The sequence below is a fragment of the Nothobranchius furzeri genome, chromosome 13 (assembly GCF_043380555.1).
Source record: "Nothobranchius furzeri strain GRZ-AD chromosome 13, NfurGRZ-RIMD1, whole genome shotgun sequence".
NCBI classification, from domain to species: Eukaryota; Metazoa; Chordata; class Actinopteri; order Cyprinodontiformes; family Nothobranchiidae; genus Nothobranchius; species Nothobranchius furzeri.
The window spans coordinates 31,695,574-31,714,351 of record NC_091753.1 but is presented as its reverse complement, the minus strand read 5'-3'; the positions used below and the strand labels follow the sequence as shown (position 1 = coordinate 31,714,351).

The following is an 18,778-nucleotide window of genomic DNA, read 5'->3' as shown; positions in this document are numbered from 1 at the left end:
ATTTGACAAGATTGGCAGACTGAGGAGAGGATGAAAGGCCATCTTAGGGCATAGAACCAGGTGGTTAGGGAAAGCACTGGAAAGCACGGTCTCCCTTCCTTTGAACAAGGAATGACCCAGAGAAGAAGATCCTTATAGCATGGGGTACAACTTAGCTAAATTTCTTAGCTGGAAAAAGCTGTTCTTGAAGTCGCAGTATTCCCTTCAGACTTAGCATTTGATGCATCCAACCAGAAAGTTTGCATAGCTGCATAATTTCTTACATTATAGATTTTTTTCTTGGTATTTAAAGGTGAAGAATGCCTTTGTGTCTTTGTACAGGAAACTTTCTCTTTATGTGTTCTTTAGTGTCTAATTGTTGGCCTGTTCAGGTCACAGTTGTGCATGTGATAGAAGGTGATGTCGTGGTGAATTGTCCAATTACAAAAGTCCATCAATAATTCTAAAACTTTGTGCAGCTTTCAACACCCAGAGAGATTATGCTTGTGAGGACTGATTTGTCATGCTTTCCTGGTCCTGACAAGATTTTGTTCCACCAGTTGAGTTATTTTCAGTGGCACATAAACATACACTCTTTCTGACACACAAACATAAATGGGAGTAAATTGGCAACAGACCACATGAAATAGAAGAAAGTTACTGCTTTAGTTGTGTTAGTGACGCCATGTTAAATTGTCAGTTATACATCAGTGGTAATTACCAAATGGTGTGTTTGGGGAACAAACATTAAAAAAAAACTCTGCTTCTTAGTCAGCTCAGACTTGAAGCACCCACAAAATACCACCAGTAGAGTGATGAAAAACATATTATGATGACCAACAAAATATATGGCATCCGAGTTAATTCTGAATTTGAGAACTTCTAAATGATGGAATATAATAAAGTCTAATATAGGGAGATCCAGTGTATCCTATAATCCATAGTGTGGATTCTTATTTATCCAGGATTATGGCAATTCTGAGTTTAAAATGTTGTCAACGACAAACTCAAAAAGTCAGCAACATGTTTCCAAGACTTTCCTAAAATGTGCCCATAATTCCACCACATTCTTGGCTTTGTGTTGGCACAACTCTCTAACCATGTCAAGTGGCAGCTACACCCTAAAACCTCATCATGCTAAGACAACTCTGATGCCAAGGTGGGTCATTGACCCACTATGATCAATGAACAATTTACTGCCCTGTGATGAACTCAAGAGTATGATGCACAGCTCCTACAATAATAAACCCAACACAAACTCACCAAATAGAAAATTGTGAACATTCTGAAATTCATTGTGAAGCTATCATGCTCTGTTACTCATAATGGTGAGGCCACTGCATTTTTAATATGACCCTGATAACCTTACAAGAACCCTCTGCAAATACTGCATTGTTCCCCTCCATCACATAATGTTATTTGCCTTTTTATCTTTTCTATATTCCTACTTATTGCTTTTGCTGACTTACTTGAGGAGCAGCATACCTGGATGCCATAAGCAGCAATGCGATCAAATACAGACATACACAAACTTGCACACAAATGCTGCCTGCAGGGTAGGGTTATTCAGTTCAGGTAATGTTTACTTTCTTATATGGCGTAACTACCGATAGTGCTGCGCTATTAAAAGGTCTGGATGCTATTGATCTGTGCAGAAAAGAAAACAATAAAAAGGAACAAAAGAACGGAAGCGATGGGGCAGGAAATGTGCACTACTGTGTTATTGATTGAAATAAAAGCTCACTTAGAATTAAACCACAGTAAGAGGTGTGTGTATGTGTGTTTAATGAAGGAGCTGACAAAGAAAAAAAAACTAAAATTCAAAGACAAGGCAAGATGCTGCATATGAGAGGTAAAGTCTTCACTTAATCACCATGAATGTAAAGTTAATTTAACTCTTGTGAATAAGAATTTTAAGGCTCTGTTAACAGAAGTACAATTTTAAGCTGCAAAGGCAACTCTGGAAAACAAGCAAGCTTTTGAACACGGACACAGAACTTTCACCCTCCCACCGGCTAGGCCATGTCCGCCTGATACTGAAATAGAGAACCTAAGTCCCACTTCCAGACCATGGGTCTCTAACAGGTTCTTCCTTATGAAGAACCTGGCGCCGTCTGTTGTGGCTTGCCGTCTGGTTTACCGTTTGCCATTTGTGCTTTTTGTATTTTTGTCATTGTTTTTGAGCCTCTCAGTGGCTGATTCCTGTCCCACCCTCACCTATGATCGAACTACTCTTTTGGATCTCCGGCAGAGGTTCGAGTCTCTCCAGTTTCATTATGCCTCATTCAAACGGTCGTTTGGGAACCTGTTTGATGGAGTTCTGCCCTTCCTCCTCTCCTCCGCCTGTGGCCTGGCGGGGCCACGGTGGAAGCGGCGGCGACGCGGCAGGCGTAGTGGCGCTCACGTCCAGCTCTGAGCTTCCCGGATGTGCCAGTCTAGTGGCAACTTTGGTTCTCAGGTTTGGGTCTGGTTCCCTGATGATTCCTCGGAACACAACATCCAGATTATCCACAAGCAGGACAGTGATCCTGTCAGCTGGGGATCCAAACGGAGGCGTCGTATTGGCGGGGTGAATTGGAGGAATCTTACTTATCCTGTGAGGTCCTGCGAAGAGAGTCCTCGCCCTTGTTTGTCTTCAACTTCCTCGTCTTCTCTCAGGATTGCTCTACAAAATGTTCATTCGCTGGGGAATGAAACAGTGCTTTTAACCCCCAGAAACCCAAATTTAGAAAACAACTGCAAAATCTTTTTTAACCTTTCACATGTTGTTCTTGGAGGCCAGATAAACGGGCCTATTTACACATTTTAACAGCCAATAGTGTTGCATAACTGAACAATAGGACCTATTAGCAATGTAAATGTGGTTTTAAAAAGAAAAAAAATGGGGAAGGTTTATTTTTGTAGACTTAAATCTGATGTTGTAATATTACAACCGTGGGTCTCTGGGGGTTAAAGGATTTTTTCATCGATAATGGATTAACTTTGTTCTGCATGATAGAGACGTGGGTCCCACCGGGTGAGTCAGTGACACTTGCTGAACTTTGTCCGTCAAATTGTTCTGTTGTGAATGAGCCCAGATTGTCAGGTCGAGGTGGGGGGCTATTGACTATGTACTCATCCTCCCTCCCCCTCAAGTGCCTCCCGGGTTCATCCACCCCCACCAGCTTCGAGGTCTCTGTTTTTGAACTCAGTTTCTCCCCTCCTACTCTTTTTATTCTATGTTACCCACCACCAAAATATATGTAACTCTGCTTTTATTAGGGACTTCTTATCTTTTAGCTGAATATCTCCCCAGGTATGACCAAGGTATTATCCTTGGTGATTTTAATATTCACGTTTGTTGTTTGTCGAATCATCTGGTGAGAGATTTCTCAGATGTTCTGGTTTCATTTGGCCTCCAGCAACGGGTCAGTGTTCTTACTCATGAGCACTCTCACACACTGGATTTAGTTTTATCATTTGGACTGAAGGTGCAGGACTTGGTTGTTCACCCTGTCAGTTTCTCAGATCCTTTCTCAGTTGATTTAACATCTCTGCCATGTTGCCTGTGGTGAGAAGGCAGGCTCCTCGTTACTCTAGGCATATCTCTCCCTCCACGACTGCCTCACTACTGTCCATCCTGGAGGTTGAATTATCTAATCCTTCCTCATCTGGGATCACCACGGATGTGGATGGGCTTTTAAATTCTTTTAATTTGACTTGTTCTGTTGCCCTGGACTCAGTCGCTCCCCTTAAACTTAGACGTAAGAAAACCACCTCTGATCCTTGGCTGAACAATGATACACATAGCCTCAGGTGGCGTTGTAGGGCGCTGGAAAGAAGGTAGAAAAAGGACAAGTTACTAATCTCACAGCAGCTTCTGATGGATGCCCTTGACCTGTATCAGAAAAGTGTTAGATCTGCCAGGAACAAATATTTCACATGCATAATCTCACAACACCAGAGTGATCAGCATAAACTTTATAGCACTGTCAACTCCATCTTGTCGATAACTGAACCTGGTAGTGTTGAACCTAGTAGAGTTGATCCCTCTGTGTCATTGTGTGCTGAGCTCCAGACCTTCTTTCTTCACAAAGTCCGGGACATTAGGGATAGTCTTGTGCAACCAGGATCTAGCTATCCTGATGTACCACCAGAACCTCACTCATTCTCTAACTTTGCTCCCATCTCTCTTAGTGAATTGGCAGATCTGATTGGAAATATGAAACCAGCAGGTTCTCCTGAGGACCCTCTACCCCCGAGGATGGTGGGTGATATCATCACTATTTTGGGCCCTGCAATCATAGACATTTTTAACTCTAGCTTGGCCACTGGGGTGTTTCCTACTTCTTTTAAAAAGGCAGCTGTGCAACCAATAAAAAAAAACTGGTTTAGACCACTCAAACCTTGCAAACTTCTGGCCAATCTTCAAATTACCATTTTTGTCTAAGGTCCTTGAAAAGATTGTTTATTCACAGATTACAGCACACATGAATAGCTTTTCTCTGGTTGATGTGTTCCAGTCTGGGTTTAGGCCACTTCACAGTACTGAATCAGCCCTTCTTCGGGTGTCCAATGACATCCTGGTGGCTTCTGACTCTGGGTCTCCTGTTTTTCTCCTTCTATTAGATCTTTCTGCAGCATTTGATACGTTTGACCATTACATTTTGCTGGATAGACTTGAGTCATGGGTAGGGCTTAGGGGTACCTCACTTCAGTGGTTTTGCTCATAACTGTCAAACAGAGACATCAAGGTTCAGTTGGGTAATTGTTCCTTTACATTCCTTCCACTTCCATGGGGAGTCCCACAGGGATCTGTGCTTGGGCCTCTCCTGTTTTCAATTTACATCCTCTCCCTGGGTTTCATCCTGAGGAAATATGCCCTGGGCTATCATATCTATGCAGATGATTGCCGGATCTACCTGGCTTTGAACAAACCAGGCTCCCTCTCTCTTCTGGACCAATGTTTGGGTGAAGTGAGGGTTTGGCTTGCCAACAATTTCCTGAAGCTGAATGATTCTAAGTCTGAGGCACTCCTCGTGACCCCTAACAAAACCACACACTTATCTTCTGATTTGGACACTCTCCCATATGACCTCAAGCAGTGTGTTACCAACCTGGGGGGGAAACTGGATACCCACTTTTCCATGGGCCCTCAGATTAACGCAGTGGTCAGATCGTGTTTTTGCCAGCTGCGCCGACTAGTTCGCTTAAAACCGATCCTGAAACGAGCGCACCTACAATCCGTAATTCATGATTTTATCATTTCCTGACTAGATTACGCAAATTCCATTTTAATTGGTTTACCTGCCTCCGCTCTTAACAAGCTTCAGGTCGTACAGAACGCGGCAGCCAGGTTTTTAACAAACACCCCTAGAAGAGACCATATCACACCTGTACTGGTGCGGCTCCACTGGCTACCCGTAAACTTCAGAGTCAAGTTTAAAATCCTGATATTTGTTTTTAAGGCCCGAATGGTCTGGCTCCGGATTACCTGTCTGATCTTGTGACTCGTTATGTGCCAAACTGGGCACAAGATTACTGCCAGCGAGCCTTTTGTTACTAATGCATGCAGCTTGTTTAACCAAAAACAGGATGGACAGTTCATTTTAACATTGATATAAGTAGCATGGCAATCAATTGACATATGGATGGTCATAGGACAGAATAGATAATGCTGCAGTCCAGGGTGCTGAAATAAAAAGACAATATTAGTTAAAAGTTAACTATTTGGGGTCTTTTGAGGGGAGATCCTTTCAGAAAAGCTGTGGCCTTGAGTTTTTTTTTTTCATTTCCTCAATGTCACCAGATGGGCACCGAACTTAACATGTTTTTTAATTAATTAATTATTTGGCATAGAAGTTATGATGCCCTTTCTTGAAGGTGGCATGCATAGTATACATTTTAAAGTAACTTAAAAATACAGATTTACATTCCCACAAGAGGGAGTTCTCTATCAAAAAGAAAGTGCCCCAGTCCTCAGCATTCACTGTGGAGTGACACACTGATGCAGTTTAGCACACCAACGTAGCTTAGAATGCTAAGGGGAATGTATAGACATTTAAATTTCAGAAAATCCTTCTCCTCTCTTTGATAATGTCACCCCACGGACCCCAGTTTAGAGTGAACATCAGTCCTGTTGCTAAAAAGGAACCTGAAGTTACTGAACCTAATCTGCAAAATTGGTATAATTGCATTTGCATTGGTCAAATCTTAAACTAGACAATAACACTGAACACAACCTTTTTTCTGAGAAATCACATCATATCAGTATGAGTGATAACATTAAAACCGCTAGTAAAAGAGCCAGTCCAACTCTTGATGACCCAACTAATCAGAAGCAGTTTCGTCAAACAGTCACAGGATACACACTTTGCAGATAAATGTTGCTTAAAGAGCAAGTAACGTCTAAATTAACTTTTTTTTGCTGATGAACTGTATAAATGAGTGTCTAATAGTGTTTTAAATGTGTGTATTCATTATTTTAGCATTTTGGTGCCTTTTCTTTAAAAATTAAAAATTCTGCCTAAATACCACAGTATAGCTCCACCTTCAGCTTAAAACATAGAATTTGACTCATTTTGAATAAATTTTAGCCAATGGCTAAAGAGTAAGATACTACGTAAACCAGTAGAGTACTACGTAGCAGCTCTGTGTCAACGTTATAAAAGCATCGGGAGTCTCGGCCACGCCTTGTGGCGAGTTGGGAGTTGGATTTGCAAGCGAGTGTAGGAGGCTAGCCGTAGTTCAGCATTAGCATATAGCATTAGCATATCCTAGTCTTTAGCATAGCTTTTAGTGTTATACATACTTATTTAGTGTTAGCTTGGCTGTTGGATATTGTAGTTTAGTTACTGTTTGGCTGTTAGTGTAATTAGGAAAGTAGTTCGGGTTTAGTGCTCCATATCGTGTTAGTATGGTGAGATGGTGTAGTGTAGTATGGTTGCGGAGCTCTGTCAGGTTGCACTCCTTTCCGCTGGACTTAGAAATTAGGCGCCAGTGGTTGCGTGTCTGGAAAAGATTCAGCTCCCGCCTGGTGCTGTAGTTTGCAACCAGCATTTTACCCGCGATTCTGCACGTCTCCGTTCCAAGAGGGAGGCTGTGCCCACCGTGGCTCTTCCGCGATTTAGATACAGCCCACCGACTCTGCTCCCCCACCATGACGGGCTTCAGTCTGAGGTGAGTAAGCTAAATAAACGTTTTAACATCTTCTAAAGACAATTCCCTTCCTAAATGCAAAGTTTGAGAGACGTGGTTCACTCCATTTAGCTAATATCAGCCTGCACTAGCTGCCTTCGGGCTGATTTGTCAAGTTCACAAAATGTGGAACGGGATGTAAGGTTAGAATCAGCGGCGAATCGGAACATATCTCGAAGCCCTGGCCGACAAAACGGTCCACATGACTGTCAGGCTCAGAGAAAATTCGGGTTGTTTTTGTGTCAGTCGGTAATTCTGCAACAGTGACTCTGACGCAGCACTAGTTGACAGACATCATTACAGCGTGAAATCCAGCACAGCGTGACCCGGTTCCGTGAGGAATTCTGTTCAGGAGGTCGCATTTCAGGATCTCCACATCATATGTGACTGACTTTTACGTTATAATAACATCACACACTAGGAATGTTATAAAGCGCCTATATGGGACAGTTTCTTTTGTATTTTATCTGACTTTATAAACATCAATGTGCTTCTATTTTTTTCAGGCTAAATCTACCCAAGACACTGGCTGTCAGACTGATTTAGTAATCTGCAAGAATGCACTTGTCCAGGCTGACGTGGTGTTACCCGTAGCAAAGGTGAATTATTTTTAATAATCTTCTATGTAAACATTTTATTACCTTCTAGTTTTAATTTGTTTTACAGATTGTTACAAGTGATTTTATGCTCTTTTAAACGTTTATAAATGTGCTGCTTCTTTGTTTTTTATAGAGCTCACAGCCTCAGTGTCTTGTGACACAGGGACCATGACAGAAATTCATCTTCCAGAAGGTCCCAGAGCATCCACACCTCCTGAAAAGACCAAGATGTGAGCTGTCTGCTGTTGATTCCAGCTTCCACCTCAGTGACAGTGCAAGCTCAGTTAACTGTTCAAGGTAAAAAAAATTAAAACATTTCTGAATTTTTAAGATATTAACAATTAAATAAGTATGTGATTACATCATGAAGGAGGCTACTGATTCTGGCCCTGTGACACTTGGTGGTGACGTGTGAGCTGATTCACCTGGTAAATAACTTTTAAATTAAATATTTTGTTTTTGCTATCAAAAGTAAATTAACTAATAACCTGCATTACTGCAGGACACTCAGCAAAATATGGACTCTACACCATGAGGCAGGCACACGTTAATAACTCTATAAGAGCACATAAGGTGAGCAACACCACATATTATTTTTATTACTGTACACTGTCCTGGATTTGTTTTCTTTCTGCATGATTTGTTTTCTTTCTGCATCTCATCATTAGCCTGGCTGATCACCTGATAACTCCTGTCATCTGGTTATGACAGCATGAGGATGTCCTCACACACCTGTCATCTGGTTATGACAGCATGAGGATGTTCTCACACACCTGTAACCTATCAGCTCATCTGGCAGAATAGAGAGAGAAGAGACAACACCACATCTCCTGTTCCTGGAAAGCCTTCAGCCATCCTTCGATGACTGAGAACCTCCATCAGCTCTGTCTCCTGTCTGCCTACAATTATTATAATAAATATTGTGTTTGACAAGTTTTTTGTGCTGCCAAATGTCTGATTTTGATTCCAGTTTTGATATTTTAATGGATATTTATAAATTACATTAATTGAATTATCACATTGTCGCATGTTTATCTAGCTCTATTGTGATGAACTAAACTAGCACCTCACTGTTAAAAGCTTGTTTTAATTTCAAGCATGTTTAAGTATTTATGGACATGAACAAAAACAGGAAATGTATAAATTGAGATTCATTTAATTAATATAACAAATAAGGGGGAAAGAGTCATTGAAAGGCACATTCTTCTGGAAGCTCCTGATCCTGACGACACCAGCAGAGACCAGCTGCAGACACCAGAGGATCACCTGCAACCAAGAGCAGCTAGTATCAGTAAATAAATAATGAAATCAGGGCAGTTTTAGTGGGCTGAACACATTACAGAATAATTTTCTCATGGGATATTTTCATAACTTTATGCAGCAGACTGTAGCTTGAGCCCAGATCTCCTGGAGACCTGCTATCCAGCACGTTTCAGTGGATTTTCCTGCTTTAACAGGTTAGATAAGCTGTTAAGCAGCTCAGCTGTTTGTTGCTGATTAAAACCAGGTGTGTTGATGTAGATAAATCTCTAAAACATGCTGAATACTAGCTCTCGGGCCGTGGAGACAAACCCTGCAGCTAATCCAATGCTATGGCTAACGGCTACTTACATTCAGAGATGGTTCTGTTGGGTCGGTTCCGGTAATTTCAGGCAACTCACAAGCTCAAAACAATAAGGCTCATGTCCGCTTGTCTCCTCCAATTAGACTTGGTCCCTTTCTTCTCGAGTGTCTGGGTAAGGAGGGGGAGAAACGTCCTCCACTTCTAATGACTGCTCAGAGTGAAGGGAGCTAGCTTCGTCTAGTTAGCCATCGTCTTCGTCACTGCCGCGGCTCCGCCCTCTCGGTCCTCCAGGCAACGCCTACCAATGTTGCAGTGTTTAAAATTGATACGTGGGTGGGGTAAGACTGAGGCACACTTGACATGCACTTTAAGTGAGAAAATGCGAACGTTGTAAACAACTGACTAATGCAAAAGTAATGAGGTGTTTAAATACCTAATGCAGTAGTAACTCAAGTTGCTAGAGAAATTATTAAGTTGTTTTCGATAATGGAAGTTCCCTTGTTTGAATTTCAGTTCCCAAATAATCCTGTGAACGGTGTTGCCTGGGGCAAAGGTATCCAATCTCAGCTTCTCCTAGCCTGGCAAGCCAGACTAAATAAATGTATTATTTAAACTTTGCAAAGCAAGAATTTGGTCTAGTTCACTAGGCTAAGCTTCTCCTGATGAATACGATGCATGTTTACATGGATTTTCTGCTCCAACACACCTGGTTTATATAAATGGGTGATTGAAAGTTTATCATCTGATGGAAAATAGAAAACATACAGAACAGCAGAAGACCAGGCTTGGACATCAATGGTCTGGGGCATCTCCTACATGGACTTTGCTTAATGTAGCATTTAGCAAACATCCAAGAGAACTGCACCTATCTTCCTGCAGTATGATAATGGTCTACTGAAGGTAAGATAACGATTACCTCTAAATGCTCGACACAATCCGCATTCAAAAGATGTGATCAGTTCCTTCAGTTACTGCCGCATCTGATATTATTCTCATGTATCCCAATATTACGTTTCTGTTACTTAATCATAATCATTCCTTTACATGCATTTTTGTTTTCATTTTTGCATGCTTCTGTTAAATGCCACTTGTGATTGTTATGCAGTTAAGCCGCAACTTTAAAAAAGTATCCAAATGCTTTACTCATAAATACACATTATCCAAAATGGCCTGTTTTAACTTTAATTTGACAAAGCCAAATACATGCTTAATGATCCAATAATGTGTAGCCTAACCTATAAAACGCCTGTTGTTGCAACAAAAAGGGCTAAAACTAACATGTAATTTAGAAGTGTCGGTTCCATTTGCCAGTCCTATGTTAGCAGTTTCTGTACTAAACGCTGTACGGGTTTAGGTTTCATATAACTTCAGTCTCAAAAAAAGGCCAAGCACAAGAATGTTTAAATGCATGAAATCATATATTGTTTTGGAAATATTCACAATGATCAGGTAAGCAAAGGCCACCATTTGTTGGTTATTATTTAAAAGGAGTTGCTAATAGAACTAATAACAATGTTTTTTTGTCTATTAATTAGCCAAATGTTATGGAAATACACCAAGAAAACTATTAATAAACTTCTCAGCAATGTTTTTTTAAGAATCAGAGATCCAGGAAAACACACCAAACATTGATTAACTGACATTGTTAATTTATTGTTTTTAAAGACAGTTTTGTACATCCTTGACTTATAATTATTGAGTACAATGTTATAAACAGCAGGATACTAAAGGAGGAACTCATCAGTACAACTAGAAAGAACAGCTAGTTTGTCTCCCTCCTAATGGTAATATAAAAGTCACTTTTGCAGTTTAGTTATTGATAACCTATTAGCATGTGTGCGTGTGTGTGTGTGTGTGTGTGTGTGTGTGTGTGTGTGTGTGTGTGTGTGTGTGTGTGTGTGTGTGTGTGTGTGTGTGTGTGTGTGTGTGTGTGAAGATGCTAGTCTCTAATCCTTATCGTATGCATCATGCATAGATTATCTGCTCATTAAAGTGACAGAAGATCTGGCAACAGCACCACCAACAGCTACTTTATTACAGCACTATTTCTCAAATATGCCAGTAAGCAAATATTTTTGGTGGTCTTGCAAGTCATTAACTGTTACATGTAATCAATAGGATTGATTAGAAAGAAGGATTATGTTAATATCTCAATGATGGGGACATTTTAGTGTTTTTTTTTCTTACCCTTTACTTTGTAGGTTTTTTTTTACTTGAAGATTCAGAAGAAGAAGAAGAAAAGATCTTTTCTACAGCACCTCTCAATATAAAAATCATGAGGCGCTTCACAAAATCAAAAGATGTAAAAATATAAAAAATAATTTAGAGAATGATTTAAACAATATTTAAAATGAGCAAAAAATTGACAATTGTGATTAAAAAATGTAAAGAAAGAAATAGAGTGAAAATGAAAGAGGGAAATCAGTGGATCCTGAGGAAGGTGGAATAGGTAGGGAGAGCAGAACAAGGAGAGGGTGACGAAGGTCACGCCAAAACCAGCTTGACCAGGTGAATTTCCAGCTGCTTTTTAAAGGAGCCCACTGATCTCAGGCTCAGGGGGAGAGAGTTCCAGAGTTTGGGGGCCACAGCAGCACCAGTCACCTTTGGTCTTTAGCCTGGTGCACTGCACAACTAGTAGGCTTTGGTCACTGGACATCAGGGACCTGCTGGGAGTGTAGGGACTAAGAAGATCACCAATGTATGATGGTGTTTGTCCATGTAAGGCCCTATAGACCATAACCAGGATCTTGAAATGAACCCTGAAGCTGATTGGGAGCCAGTGAAGCTGGAGGAGAAGTGAGGTGATGTGGGTGTGTTTGGAGGACTTGGTCAGAAGCCGAGCACAGGCTTTCTGAACCACCTGCAGACGGTTCAGGGAGGTTCTGCTCAGACAAGTGCAGAATTGCCGTAGTCTAAGCATGAGGAAATGAAGGTGTGGATAATGGTCTCAAGTTCAGAGCGGGACAGAATTGGACTCAGCTTTGCAATATGCCTGAGAGATGGAAGAAGGAAGAGCGTACGAGAGAACTGACATGAGAATCCAGGGTGAGAGCTGGGTCAAAGGTCACACCAAGATTCCTGACGGAGGGTTTAGTGTGAGAAGCAAGCTGACCAAGAGAGTCTCTGACTTTGGGAACCAGCTTGTCTGGGACACAGATGAGGATCTCACGCCGGGGACACACCGGCCGCGGAAGCGCCGCAAAGCGCCGAGAAGCGAATCGCTCACGAAATTCGGCCGCTGCTCGCCGCTCATCAGTTCAGATCAGACGCGCCCCAGTCGAGGCGCGCTTCGGCTCAGCTGTAGTTTTTCTTTTAAACACTTGGTGTCCTCCATTTCCTCTCTGCCTTTTCTCAGCTCTTTTCCTCTACGTTGGAGTGTTTGTACGCGTGTGCATGTGTGTGTGTGTGCGTGTGTGTGTGTGTGTGTGTGTGTGTGTGTGTGTGTGTGTGTGTGTGTGTGTGTGTGTGAACCTATGGTATGAGTTGTTTCTGCCAGTTGAATCTCTTGGAACCCGCTCCAATTCTGCAGCTGTATCCTAGCAGTTTCTTCCGAAATGGGTACGTAAATAACCATGTTTTTCGGGGGTCGTACAGCTCCTTGTGTTTCTCAACTTCCATAATTCATTTAAAGTCATCCATCCTAACTGCTTGCCTCAGACTTTCTGCGTCTCTGTCCTGTTTGCTCCGGTGAAAAGACACCCAAAACCACATCCCCCTTCACGTGGTCACACATGCACACAAGTTCGATGTGTGTGTATGTGTGTGCGTGTTCGTGTGGTTTTTCTGCAGTGTCTGTTTACGAACACATTTGACTATTGCGGAATTTTATTTTGAAATGCTTTATTTTGTTAACTTTACCGGCCTGCCTCTTATGTCTATGTTTGACTTCCTGCCAGAATTGACGCGATTCCCCTGCGGCTTGTGAAAAAAATAGAGCCAACGCCGAAATGATCGCTGCACGGCGCGGGCTGGAGCGCCGGCGCGAGGCGATTCGCGGCGCTTCGGCAGCCCATGTGGTCTAGAATAGCTTAACAAGGGCGCCGAATGAAGGCCGTCCCATTTTCGCGGCGCTTCGCGGCGCTTCCGCGGCCAATGTGTCCCCGGCGTCAGTCTTGTCTTCATTCAGCTGTAGAAAGCTCCCAGCCATCCAGGTTTTGATAGAGTCTAAGCAGGAGTGTAACAGCTGCACCTTAGACATCTCATGGGACTTAAAGGAGATGTACAGTTGGATGTCATCTACGTAAAGATGGTAGGAGATTCCTTTGAAGGAGCTCAGGATGTGCTGAAGAGGAAGCAGATAGAGGAGGAAGAGCAGAGACCCCAGCACAGAACCTTGTGGGACACCATGGGTAAGGGAGGTGGTGGAGGACCTAAACTTGGAGACAGGCACAGAGAAAGAGCGCTCAGAAAGATAAGAGGAGAACCACTCCAGAGCAGTTCCTGAAAGGCCTACCCAGTCTCTCAGCCTCTCCAGTATCAGGTGATGGTCAACAGTGTCAAAGGCTGCAGACAGAGAAAGATTGAGAGAATGAAGACCCTGGAGGCATTTTTCAAACTATGTCAGACTAGTGCTATACCAGACTGGTGACAGTTTTTCTATTCTTAGGAAACAGAATGACTGAAATTAAGAAAAAAATTATGGAATGATAAGATACATGATTATTTAGATGTATTTAGATGAGCTGCATGGTGGCGCAGTTGTTAGCACTGTTGCCTCACAGCACGAAGGTTGCAGGTTCGAAACTCGGCTGCGGCCTTTCTGCGTGGAGTTGAGTGTTCTCTCCATGCATGCGTGGGTTTCATCAGGGTACTCCGGCTTCCCCCACAGATCACAACATGCCCTATAGGTGATAAATTGTAAGTCGCTTTGGATAAAAGCGTCTGCCAAATAAATAAACATAAACATAAAAATATAGTCTGATCTGAAACTAGCATGCCATCCTATATATGTGAATTTAAAAGGTGGCGATGACCCAAAGGCAGAGTTCAGTCTTGAGCCATGAAAATCTAATAGGGATGTTCCAATCACGTATTTAATTTTATTTATTTAATTTTTTTCCTCTACCTGGGCTGCCACCTTACCGTGGTGGAGGGGTTTGAGTGTCTCAATGATCCTAGGAGCTAAATTGTCTGAGGCTTTCTGCCTCTGGTAGGGTCACCCATGGCAAACAGGTCATAGGTGAGGGATCAGACCCTCTCCCTGGGCTGCCACCTTACAGTGGTGGAGGGGTTTGAGTGTCCCAATGATAGGAGCTAAGTTACTGAGGCTTTCTGCCTCTGGTAGGGTCACCCATGGCAAAGAGGTCCTAGGTGAGGGATCAGATAAAGAGCAGGACAGGATTTCTAGGCGCAGCCAAGGTGTGAAGGGCACCTGGCCAGGGAACGCCTTGGGATTCCCCCACAGGAGCAGGCCCAAGTGGCTGGGGAGAGGGAAGTCTGGGCCTCTCGCCTTAGGCTACTGCCCCAGCGACCCGACTCTGGATAAGCGGATGAAAATGGATGGATGGATGGATGGATGGAAATTATGGAAAGATAAGATGCATGATTATTTAGATGTAAAAATATAGTATGATCTGAATCTAGCATGCCATCTTATATATGTGAATTTAAAAGCTGGCCACGACCCAAATGCAGAGTTCAGTCTTGAGCCATGGAAGTCTAATTGGGATGTTCTAATCCTGTATTTAATTAAATTAATTAATTTATTTATTTATTTATTTATTTTTCTCCCCTTGAGATGACAAGTAGGCTCTGGATTAGCTAAGAGCTACGAGTTATGGTGTGTGAATCCCCAGCTACCTTAAATTGTGCGACTTTACGACGTTGTTGTCTGTGAAATATAGGATACTGATATAGATGAAATACTTGTTGAATTAAAAACTGTGCCATTGTTATTCCATTTGCTATTTGAAAAGTATTTTTTTGTTGTTTTATATGGTTAAATCAAAAAATTTCCCTCTAATTAATTCTAAATAACGTGATCTGACCCCATTTCCGATCACATGACTGGATCGGAGCATCCCTAAAGTTTACAACTGTCTACGAGTGTCTCTGCATGCTATTGGACAACAACAGGAGTGATTCATCACTAAATTAAACAAATCAGCTGTGTTTATTATCTAAAACATGTAGGAAGCGTGCTGGAAGCAGACTGCAGAGCCAGGTATGTTGTTTCAATATATCCCAACAGACCGGACCAACAATTCTAAATTTGCTAGTGAAATATTCTGGCCACAGGGGGCGATAAGTGCTGGATGGACTTTCACTAAACCTAAAGGGTCGTTTTAGCACACACTGGCTCAAGAAACTTATTTGAAAATAGGAAAAAATTGCAAAGTATCCCTTTAAACAGTGCCAAAGGAGGAAAAAGTGAATGCATCGTCTCACTAGAATGTGTTGGAAAACTTTAAGGAAATTCCAGCTTAAACAGTTTTTGTTTCATTTCACTATATTTTCATCTATTAATGCTAATGTAATAATTATTTGTATTATCAACAGACAGAAGGGATAGATTGTGGGTGTTTGGAGTCATATATCAAACACCCACACTTTGTACATTTTGCTTTATTGAGACCTTTAAAGGAGGAGAATTGCAGTTTAAGCATCCTTTTGTCAGCTGGTTGTCTAAGAAACCTGTGATGTCTGCCATGTCTCCTGCAATACAATACCATATGAAGTAAATAGTAGCTAATCAGGCCAATCTTCCATCTACAGACTAGACTAATGTTCACTTTAAACTCTTTGAACTTTGATTAGAACTTGCAAATCCTGTTAGAGTATATTTCTTACAATTTTAAGATTTAAATATTTTTTGGCATTGAAAAGTTCAAATAGAAACATATTTTTAGCAACAAGTAGTATTAATGCTGCAACTTCTGCTTTTATACCTACTGACATGAATACAACATACAATATAGTAGTCTGATTGAACTAAGAACCCTTTAGCATAATGATTCTGATATAGCAGTAGTTATTAGTCTTTGTTATGGTTTACAGGCTTCATCGTTTTCCGACATGAATCTAACCCCGGCTTTCCACAGGAGCCGTCAGCAGCACGTTACTGCAGCAGCACGTCATAGCTGCTGATAGGAACCGCTATGGTCAACAGAACCTTTTCCACCGGAGCCGTCGGCAGCCGTCAGCAGCGCGAGTCGGCCGCGTCTCAGGAGCAGCATGTCGCGGCCTTTACGCGCCGGTTCTATTTTCTACGCGCGACGCCTCTGAAACGGGTCAAGTTCGACATTTTTGGGGAAGGAAAGACAGGAAATCTGACGCGGAAATGGAGAGAAGCTACCAAGATTTTCAGAATAAAGAACGTACTGCCTTCCGGTTGCTTTACTTTTAAAAAAGGTTACTAGCTGTGCGTCCCCGTGAGAAGTTATCACCTAGCTAGCGGTCTCCTTTGTTTTTCAGGTCCGTATTGGCGATTATAAAATGGACAGAACATAAAACACAAACCATGTTGTAGTTTTCTCCTGCTTGTTGTTGTGTTTACTGACAAAGTCACTCGTGTGACTTCGTGCCCTGTCGGTGACAGCTGCTCCCCTGCTGCTTCGCGTCTCGTGGGAAGGGCCAAGCAGCAGCTTACGCGAGCAAGACGTGCTGCTGCAGCAACGTGCTGCTGACGGCTCCCGTGGAAACCCGGGGTAACTCTCTTGGTAGGTCTGGGACAATGAGTGTCTACTTACCTTTCCCTTGAGAGTCTCGATGACCTTTCAGCTCTTTTATGTTTTCACTGCTGCACTCAGCTAAAGGACAGTCGGACATATCTCACTCACAGCCCCAGTACACTCAATCTGCCTTTACAAGTGATTAATAGATATTCATAACCTGAAAGAGCTCGAGCAACTGAAACTGTTGCAATAAACCGTAAAGGACTAAACTCATGGAAATAGTTTCCTAGTAGCTGCAGTTTCCACTAGCAGCCAACAGTTGGAATGTGAAAGGTTGTTTTGAAATTATTTCTTTTCTCAAGTTTACCTCCTTCTCAATACTTCAAAATCCAATTTAAAATTTTTGCAAGAGACTATTTCAGTAAACTTCAACAGCATGGGGATCTTTTGATATGCAAAACATGTTTTACTTACTGTTTTGACTGTGGATGGCAAACATCCTTAGAAATGTGACAAGGAGTTAGTGTGTGATGTGCCTTCTTCATCAGCTGTTTCTAGGAATTAGTGCAATACTCTTATTGTCTCAGTACGTTACGTGATTATTTTGTTTGCTAGACAAGATAACCTCAAATCAGCTCTATCCACATTAACAAAACAATCACAATAAGGACTGGGTAATGGGAGAATCAGAACTCATAAAATTACAACATTGGATCAACAAGGTCACTGAAATCAGGAAATAAGCTCAAAGGACAATCAGCTGGTACAAAAGGATCTATAGCGCTAAAATAGCATGATGGGTGTGGCACCGAGGAAAACCTTGTCATTCCAAGGTCCAATCCCAATACTCACACTGTGCTCTACGGTCTTCTGTGAAGTGCACTTGGAGGGTTCGAGTTACAGATGTGTGCTGAATTAGGACAGGGCGTACTGCGTCATCAACCGCAATGCATGTCAGGATGCCAGTCGCTGTTTGTGCTACTTTTAAAAAAATCTTTACAAACAACTTTCAAACAAACAAATTTTGCAAATTTACATCCATTGCTGTCCACATTAAATCTTAGTCTAAAACATAAATATCAATAAATGTCCTAATATTTGCATCATTTATTTGAAAATACATATTTTGAGAAAAGGCACTTGAGCCATTGCTGTGCCTTCTTCTCAAAAGTCCCATGCAGCAATGAATTGTGGGTAATACCCTTGCCAGAAGTCTGCATCGATGTGGACATTGAGGGTGCAAAAGGGTGTGGGTTATTCAATTCGGGGCCTGGAGGGCTGGTATCCAGTAACTTTACTCAGTGACTGAATCTGGTGCCTATCTTCAGCAGTCAACAGGTGGGGTACACCCTGGACAGATTGCCAAAAACATGTGTGTAAAGGTTAAAAACAAAACACTTTTTTTGCATGTCTGACAAATTGCTTGGCATAAAATTTAAAGTTCACAATGTTTTTTATTTTTTTCTGGACAAAAAAAAACTAATTCCATTTATGTGCAGACACAAGATGCTGTTTAGCTAGTTCTATTTTTTTTACTAGCTTCTGCCTTTATTCCATTTCTCGCTCCTGTCTGTTTTTTCTTCTCTCTCTCCTTCCTTCCTGCCTTTTACGCTCCCTCTCACCAAAGTATCCAGGTGTAAAGCAAACGCTGTGATAACTGCAGCAGCTGAAATTGATGTGACATGTATCAAAATTTCTCAGTCCTTTAATACAGCATCTGCCCACCCCTTCTCCACCCTCTCTCTTTTCAATATCCCGCTCTCTCTCCTCCATGTTCTCTTTCACAGACTGAAGCAATTCTGAGGCAAGTAAAGTCATTCCATTCTGTGGGCTAGTTATTAAATTTG

At 41.9% G+C, this 18,778-nt stretch overlaps 2 long non-coding RNA genes across 4 annotated transcripts; one reads left to right on the top strand and one right to left on the bottom strand.

Annotated features, from left to right (window-relative positions):
- The first annotated feature begins 6,326 nt into the window (after positions 1 to 6,326).
- Positions 6,327 to 8,554, top strand: LOC129163844 (uncharacterized). 2 transcript variants are annotated; one of them, XR_011516027.1, is made up of 4 exons: positions 6,327 to 7,137; positions 7,662 to 7,754; positions 7,888 to 8,051; positions 8,125 to 8,183. It is a non-coding gene; the product is annotated as an uncharacterized lncRNA (long non-coding RNA). The 2 variants fall into 2 exon arrangements; XR_011516028.1 differs by lacking the exon at positions 6,327 to 7,137 and adding an exon at positions 8,423 to 8,554 and having other exon boundaries at positions 7,256 to 7,754; positions 8,125 to 8,327.
- LOC129163845 (uncharacterized) lies at positions 8,324 to 9,716 on the bottom strand. Of its 2 annotated transcripts, XR_008563653.2 has the most exons (3): positions 9,366 to 9,620; positions 8,528 to 9,020; positions 8,324 to 8,486 (listed from the first exon to the last, which is right to left on the bottom strand). It is a non-coding gene; the product is annotated as an uncharacterized lncRNA (long non-coding RNA). The 2 variants fall into 2 exon arrangements; XR_011516026.1 differs by lacking the exon at positions 8,324 to 8,486 and having other exon boundaries at positions 8,893 to 9,020; positions 9,366 to 9,716.
- Positions 9,717 to 18,778: the final 9,062 nt, after the last annotated feature.